At 41.1% G+C, this 9,164-nt stretch overlaps 1 long non-coding RNA gene across 1 annotated transcript; it reads left to right on the top strand.

Moving 5' to 3' along the window:
- The first annotated feature begins 2,899 nt into the window (after positions 1 to 2,899).
- Positions 2,900 to 4,079, top strand: LOC309557246. Its single transcript, XR_014225371.1, has 3 exons — positions 2,900 to 3,439; positions 3,573 to 3,664; positions 3,849 to 4,079. It is a non-coding gene; the product is annotated as an uncharacterized lncRNA (long non-coding RNA).
- Positions 4,080 to 9,164: the final 5,085 nt, after the last annotated feature.

A 9,164-nucleotide genomic window follows, 5' to 3' on the forward strand; every position in this document is an offset into this window, starting at 1 on the left:
ATGCAGCCTTATGTAGGCGGCTTGGGGGTCTACCGATAAAAATGGGAGATTAACGTCTTTATTTCATTAGATTTATCAAAGTTTGAGGAAAAAAGTAGACCGATTTGCAAAGGAAAGTTGAAACGAAGATGGTCAGTCTAGGCCAAAATTCAGTATAGCTCTACAATATGTTTACCCGTGTTTTATCTCCTTAAGCCAGGGGTCTTCAAACTATGGACCTCCAGTCATTCAGGAACTACAATTCCCATCTTGCCTAGTCATGTCTGTGAATGTCAGAGTTTCACAATGCCTCATGGGATGTGTAGTTCCGCAACAGCTGGAGGGCCGTAGTTTGAGGATCCCTGCCTTAAGCACTTCCCACCGCATCCTCCTGGCCCTTTAAAAGGTTCTAAATACCGGGAGGCAAGCAATTCCGATCATCTGATCGCTGTGATTGGCAGTCACATGATCGGAAAGCTCCCCATCATCGCAAGTATGCATCAGGAGCTTTCTGGTACCCACCAGTTACCATGCTGGGTGCACACACTCAGCACAGTAATGTGTTTACATAGGACCACATATATGCGGGAAGAGATTAGGAATGCTGGAACTACAGTAAAAAAATAAAACTTTGATCTTGCAGAAATCCAGTGAGCTCCTAACGTTTTGAGCAACCCATCGATTTCCCTAAGGCATGCCGTGAGCGATAACTTTCACAGTTTCTTGGGTTCTCAACCAAACTCTCAAGCCATCACATGGCTGGTATCATAAATGATCACATGTGCACCACTATGGCAATTGAAAATCAGAGGCCAGGATAACAGCTTCGTTGGCTGTAGAGCAGGGATTCCCAAACTACGGCCCTGCAGCTGTTGCAGAACTACACATCCCATGAGGCATTGTAAAGCTGACTAGGCATGATGGGAATTGTAGTTCCTGAACAACTGGAGGCTAGTAGTTTGGGAATCCCTGCTGTAGAGGATAGGAGGGTTTAGTTCTGCTTTAAGCGGTGTTATCAGCCCTGCCCAGTCCTCCTCTCTTTGACTACAGAACTTCCACCCTCTTATGGAGGGGTGTTGGAGATAAGGAGGTAAGGTGAGGGATCATGGTGTTAGAGATAAGGAAATGAGGTGTTGGGTAGTCCAGTGAAAAACTGGGTAGGTTTTGGAAATTTCAGTTTAGGAGAGGCAACGTTTTTCAGACCACAACAGAAAATTAGGAGCTCACTGGATTTATGGCAGGTTAACGGGTATTTTGTAACATTTTTAAAGGGATAAAACCTGTGGACACATGTATACATTGGAATTTATTAATTTTTTTTTGGCCCGACTTACCCTTTAAAAAGGTTTAAAAAAAGAAATTTCCTTCACCAGCTTCCTTCTGCTGAAAATATTTGGTCGGCATAAATGATCTACAAAACGTTATAAATTGCAAAATATATTTTTGTTGGGTGACTTTCACAATGGGTAAAATGTAATCAAAGAAATTAGTCTAAAAGTAACAGTTACTACCTTCTCTATAAAGGCCCTCAAGCCTTGGTCAGCCATTTTTTTCCCCAACATTTCCTATTCCGAAGTCTTTGAGGCTGGGTTCACACTAGCTGTGGCCGTGGCTCGCAGCAGGGGGGTCCGGTGCGTCCCCTGTTCTCCGTTTTCAGGTGCAAATCTGGTCTGAACTTTTGCCTGAAATTGCACCTGAAATGGAGCTAAAGATGCACTGGGCCCTTTTCTAGTGTGGACTGTGGCCGTCCCAGAGATGTGTGAACCGGCTCCATTGGAGACTCTCCTGTCATGCGAATTGGATGCGGGGAAACCTGTATGCATAAGTGTGAACGCAGCCCAAAGCTCCCAGAAGTGCCGCTAATGTGGCTGTGTGTTAAAAACAAAAATTTTATAAAACAATTATCTGATTTAAAAAAAAAAAAAAAAAAGGTCCCAGGATCGGGAAAGATAACACATAATCATGGAAACCATTAGAAGTGATGGCCAGTTCCATTTGTGTGTCTTGATTTTGTTGTGTCTCGCCATATTCTCTTCTCCCCCGGTGTTACACCGAAAAGGGCAGCGTCATCCCGTTTTGTGTACAAGTCGCACTTCTAAACCACGGCATTCTAAAAAAAAGTATTTTTAAATGTATAATCACTGTGATTCCTTATTGACACGGTATACAGTACAGGGCATTGTACTCGGTGATGTGTTACATAGACTGGGACTTCTCTCTAGTTCTGCCACTTCCAGGATGCCTTAGTATTTAGGAGCTGGATCTGCTAAATCTCGTAATGCTGTTTGTATGCAATTCCTCATTTTTAAAGGGGTTTTCCTGGCTAAATTAAAAGGTGACCTTGGGTACCTTAGCCTTTTATGTAGCAGGATGGTTCGCCTTCTTTCAACCATGGATCTTGGTCATGGTTGGTGGCAATTGTGGATGTACAATATGGAGTATACATTACTGGGGACAGGAGTATAATGCACAACATAAGGGAACGCACTGCAGGGGTCAAGAGTATAACGTACAACATAGTGTATATAGTGCAAGGTTCAGGAGTATAGTCTACTCTACAACATAGCATATACAATGCAGATGTCAGGAGTATAGTCTACTCCAGTGGTCCTCAACCCTGGTCCTCAGGGCTCACTAACAGGCCAGGTTTGCAAGATAACTGAAATCCATCCCAGGTGATATAATTTGCTGCTCAGTGATTGCAGTACTCTGCATCTCCCCAAGGTAATACTTTAAATCTGGCCTGTTAGTGGGCCCTGAGGACTGGAGTTGAGGACCACTGGTCTACTCTACAACATAGCGTGTACAATGCAGAGGTCATCAGTATAGTCAACTCTACAACATAGCTCGTACAATGCAGAGATCAGGAGTATAGTCTACCCTACAACATAGCGTGTACAATGCAGAGGTCAGGAGTATAATCTACTCTACAACATAGCATGTACAATGCAGAGATCAGTATAGTCTACTCTACAACATAGCATGTACAATCGAGAGGTCAGGAGTATAGTCTTCTCTACAACATAGCGTGTACAATGCAGAGATCAGGAGTATAGTCTACTCTACAACATAGCATGTACAATGCAGAGGTCAGGAGTATAGTCTTCTCTACAACATAGCGTGTACAATGCAGAGATCAGGAGTATAGTCTACTCTACAACATAGCATGTACAATGCAGAGGTCAGGAGTATAGTCTACTCTACAACATAGCATGTACAATGCAGAGGTCAGGAGTATAGTCTACTCTACAACATAGCGTGTACAATGGAGAGATCAGGAGTATGGTTTTCTTCTCTACAACATAGCGTGTACAATGCAGAGATCAGCAGTATAGTCAACTATACAACATAGCTCGTACAATGCAGAGATCAGGAGTATAATCTACTCTACGACATAGCATGTACAATGCAAAGATCAGGAGTATAGTCTACTCTACAACATAGCATGTACAATGCAGAGGTCAGTATAGTCAACTCTACAACAAAGCATGTACAATGCAGAGGTCAGGAGTATAGTCAACTCTACAACATAGCTCGTACAATGCAGAGATCAGGAGTATAGTCTACTCTACAACAGCGTGTACAATGCAGAGGTCAGGAGTATAGTCTACTCTACAACATAGCGTGGACAATGCAGAAATCAGGAGTATAGTCTACTCTACAACATAGCATGTACAAAGCAGAGGTCCGGAGTATAGTCTACTCTGCAACATAGCTCGTAGAATGCAGAAATCAGGAGTATAGTCAACTCTACAACATAGCGTTTACAATGCAGTGGTAAGGAGTATAGTCAACTCTACAACATAGCTCCTACAATGCAGAGGTCAGGGGTATAGTCTACTCCACAATATATCATGTACAATGCAGAGATCAGGAGTATAGTCTACAACATTGTGTATAAATTGCAAGGGTCAGGAGTATAACATACAGTGTGAACCATTCAGGGGTCCTGAGCATAATGTACATAATTGTACCTCCAACAATCAATCATAGATGCTAAATCCACCTGTTCTTAGTAAATCAGCCCAAAAATTTTAATTTGACTTCTTAGTTTCATTTATTACAATACAAGTAGCCCTCACTTTGGCTTCCCAAGGTTTTTACAGTTAAAATTTGCAACCAGTTGACTTTTTAACCTCTTCCTGCCCAGCCTTAGCATCCCTTTAAGTGAGGCTTTACGCCCCAGAGGCGGAGAATGGACTGCCTAATCACATGACCACTTTGATCGGCTGACACGGTGGTCACATGTTCAAGAGCCTGCCCTCCCAAATGTGGATGGAGGCCAAGATGCTTTCCTCCATACTGTATCGGGGAAGATATCAAAAGTTGGAGTCCATTGAAATAAAATTAGTGGGTGATTTATCATCTTCAGTCTGAAAAAAATAAAGCACTTATTCTTTTAGTTTAACCTTGAAAACCTTTTTAAAGGAAACCTGTGATAAAAAGAAACATGATGATTGCCATTGAAGACCACCCTTTGAAAATTGCGTTTTCAGTAGGAGAGGTCTGCGCCGGCAGCCGCCATGTTTCTCTTGCGAACAATTTACTTTAAACACTGAGGTTCAGCTAGACGTCTATTGTTTACATTCCTGGTAATGTGCTCATCAGTTTGTTTGAGTTGGTTTTGGGTGCCGTGTGTTTCAGTTTTCTGAACTAAAGAGAAGTCCTCGAGTCTAAAAATTTATATATTGCCTAAAATTGTGCTCAATTATGGAGATATTTCTATTGCTAACCAAATAAAAACTTTGTTAAATGATATGTATGACAATAAAATCATTTAGTCATGAACCTGACTCTGTTAATTCATTCTTAACTTATCAATTTATAATTTATTTTGTATCTGATTGTGTGCTGTGGAAACCTCTAAACTGTTAAACCTTCATCATAAAATATATATAAATAATAATATTATATACACACACTGTATAAAGCGTGTGTATATATACAGTGGGTACGGAAAGTATTCAGACCCCCTTAAATTTTTCACTCTTTGTTATATTGCAGCCATTTGCTAAAATCATTTAAGTTCATTCTTCTTCCTCACGAATGTACACATAGCACCCCATACTGACAGAAAAACACAGAATTGTTGACATTGTTGCAGATTTATTAAAAAAAAAACTGAAATATCACATGGTCCTAAGTATTCAGACCCTTTGCTGTGACACTCATATATTTAACTCAGGTGCTTTCCATTTCTTCTGATCATCCTTGAGATGGTTCTACACCTTCATTTGAGTCCAGCTGTGTTTGATTATACTGATTGGACTTGATTAGGAAAGCCACACACCTGTCTATATAAGACCTTCCAGATCACAATGCATGTCAGAGTAAATGAGAATCATGAGGTCAAAGGAACTGCCTGAAGAGCTCAGAGACAGAATTGTGGCAAGACACAGATCTGGCCAAGCTTACAAAAAGATTTCTGCTGCACTTAAGGTTCCTAAGAGCACAGTGGCCTCCATAATCCTCAAATGGAAGACGTTTGGGACGACCAGAACCCTTCCTAGAGCTGGCCGTCCGGCCAAACTGAGCTATCGGGGGAGAAGAGCCTTGGTGAGAGAGGTAAAGAAGAACCCAAAGATCACTGTGGCTGAGCTCCAGAGATGCAGTCAGGAGATGGGAGAAAGTTGTAGAAAGTCAACCATCACTGCAGCCCTCCACCAGTCGGGGCTTTATGGCAGAGTGGCCCGACGGAAGCCTCTCCTCAGTGTAAGACACATGAAAGCCCGCATGGAGTTTGCTAAAAAACACCTGAAGGACTCCAAGATGGTGAGAAATAAGATTCTCTGGTCTGATGAGACCAAAATAGAACTTTTTGGCCTTAATTCTAAGCGGTATGTGTGGAGAAAACCAGGCACTGCTCATCACCTGTCCAATACAGTCCCAACAGTGAAGCATGGTGGTGGCAGCATCATGCTGTGGGGGTGTTTTTCAGCTGCAGGGACAGGACGACTGGTTGCAATCGAGGGAAAGATGAATGCGGCCAAGTACAGGGATATCCTGGACAAAAACCTTCTCCAGAGTGCTCTGGACCTCAGACTGGGCCGAAGGTTTACCTTCCAACAAGACAATGACCCTAAGCACACAGCTAAAATAACGAAGGAGTGGCTTCACAACAACTCCGTGACTGTTCTTGAATGGCCCAGCCAGAGCCCTGACTTAAACCCAATTGAGCATCTCTGGAGAGACCTAAAAATGGCTGTCTACCAACGTTTACCATCCAACCTGACAGAACTGGAGAGGATCTGCAAGGAGGAATGGCAGAGGATCCCCAAATCCAGGTGTGAAAGACTTGTTGCATCTTTCCCAAAAAGACTCCTGGCTGTATTAGATCAAAAGGGGGCTTCTACTAAATACTGAGCAAAGGGTCTGAATACTTAGGACCATGTGATATTTCAGTTTTTCTTTTTTAATAAATCTGCAACAATGTCAACAATTCTGTGTTTTTCTGTCAGTATGGGGTGCTATGTGTACATTCATGAGGAAGAAGAATGAACCTAAATGATTTTAGCAAATGGCTGCAATATAACAAAGAGTGAAAAATTTAAGGGGGGTCTGAATACTTTCCGTACCCACTGTATACACAGTACACACACCTACACAATGCCTCGGGAAAGTATTCACAGCGCTCCACTTTTTGTTATGTTACAGCCTTATTCCACAATGGAATAAATTCATTATTTTCCTAAAAATTCTACAAACAATACCCCATAATGACAACATGAAAACATTTTTTGGAAATCTTTGCAAATTTATTAAAAATTCCATGTACATAATTATCACACCCTTTGGTCAATACTTTGGTGAAGCTCCTTTGGCACCAATTACAGCCTCAAGTCTTTTTGAGTATGATGCTATAAGCTTGGCACACTTATTTTTTGGGCAGTTTCTCCCATTCTTCTTTGCAGGACCTCTCAAGCTCCATAAGGTTGGATGGGGAGTGTCGGTGCTCAGCCATTTTCAGATCTCTCCAGAGATGTTCAATCGGGTTCAAGTCTGGGCTCTGGCTGGGCCACTCAAGGACATTCACAGAGTTGTCCCGTAGCCACTCCTTTGTTATCTTGGCTGTGTGCTTAGGGTCGTTGTCCTGTTGGAAGATGAACCTTCACTCCAGTCTGAGGTCCAGAGCGCTCTGGAGCAGGTCTTCATCAAGGATGTCTCTGTACATTTATAGTAGGGTAAATGGAGGTAATTGGCGCTGTCAGGCGTATAAATTAGGGAATATAAATATGTCTATGGGTACACTGATGATATGAAGTGAATAAATAGAAAGTGTCAGATCATAAATTAAAACGTGATATAGTGGATCCTTATAAAGTGTAAAATATATATATATATAAAAATAATTAATAAAAATCTTATCGTGATATATGTGTAAATATAAAATAATAAAATATTAAAAATCCATTCAGTGTGTGATCCTAAAAGGTATAAATATGATTCAATTCCAAATTAAATTACTAAAATCAATACATAAAGTGGTATGTTACATACATTAAATAACCTCAATAAATAGATAAGGTGCTAATAGTCAAGTGTATAAATGTGCTAGTGAGCCAAACAGTATATAGCAATATATAAATTTATATGTAGAAAATCAAATCATAAATAGTGTCCCAGCAATTTGAATAAAAAATGTCCATATAGGCAGAGATGTGTAGTAACGAAGTAGAACTACTTAAGTACTGTACTTAAGTACCGAAATGCGGTATCTGTACTTTCCTAGAGTAGAATTTTTTTCTCCTACTTCTACTTTTACTTCACTACATTTTTTCGATGATTTCGATACTTCTACTCAAGTATTTTTTTTTTGTGCTGCATAGTTACTCGTTACTTTTAAAAAAATTACCACTACCAGAATAGTAGATGGCAGGTTGCATAAAGCTCAAAAAAATGTGTATAATGTCATTTGTAAATCAGCGCATACGAAAATAAAGGCTGTGTATAATAAAAGCTGCTATACCAAATCTTTCCAATAAAAAGAAAATATGAAACAAACAAATAAATGGTGCTACAGCGCTTAAAGTGCATCAAGAAACTACTAACAAACACAACTTGGCTGTGCGAATAAAGTGCCTGTGCAATCGATATAATATCATCGTTGCCCCCAGTGCCCTGCCCACACTCCACACAGTATCAAAAATAAAGTGACATGAATGTGCTAAAGCCTAAATGCAGTGAAAATAATTATTCCCACAATGTAACAGTAAATTCAATTCATATAAAATATGACAATAAATCACAATAAAATAAGTTATGAAATAAGTTAGGTCAGGTGCGTGCAACAAGTTGAAGTGTGTAAACCTATCTATAACGAAAAGTCCATAAATGAATTCCAGTGTGCAAATCTAAAGTGTCACTTCACTTGTCAGATGCTTCCACCTCCTTCCGTGCTCGAGTGACCGACCAACACACTTAATGGTGGTGGCACTGGTGGATAGCGTCTGGGTGGCACTGTGGCACTGGCACTGACTGCACTGGTTCAAAAAGCCATATATATTTAATTATTTCAATTCTCAATCTCATAGGTCCTCTCCTCATAAGATATTAATAACTTAAGATTAGGTGATGAACTTCTTGGCGGCCCTGGCAGGATGATGGGGACACCGGCCACTTCTGGAGCCGAGCCGATGTGATTCCCCAACATGTGACAAAGTGACAGCCAGGAGATCTAGTGGCTAGTAGTGCTCAACAATACCGCTTTTATATATAAAAATGAAATAAAATATACTGACTCTACAATTTAGTAGTAGTAGTAGTAGGCAGCACAACTCAATTCAATCAATCCCACAGCCTCGCTCGCGCAGCAGCCCGCGGAATCACTGTCATGATCATCAAGTTAAGAGACCGCACTGGAGGAGCCCTGCTGCCGTCTTCCCACTCGAGGTCTCTGCCTCTAGACGTGTTGTGTGTCACTCAGACTCCACCCCTTAGGGCCCTTACTGAGAGGAGTTGTGACACGGGCGGCGGGACGCGGGAGCAGGACTCGGAGCATTTTCTTCGTTATCTCATCTTCTTCTCTCTGTGAGTGAGGTGGACCGTGGAGAGGGCCTAATCCTTGCCATGGCAAATGTGCCATTTGAGAATCAAATAATCAATATAAAATATTAATATATTATATACACACGGGTCATGGGTGGCTTTTTTGAACCAAGAAGAGGGAGACTGAGGGCTATGATGAT

Source organism: Pelophylax lessonae (genome assembly GCF_965119305.1).
Source record: "Pelophylax lessonae genome assembly, chromosome: 5".
NCBI lineage: Eukaryota > Metazoa > Chordata > Amphibia > Anura > Ranidae > Pelophylax > Pelophylax lessonae.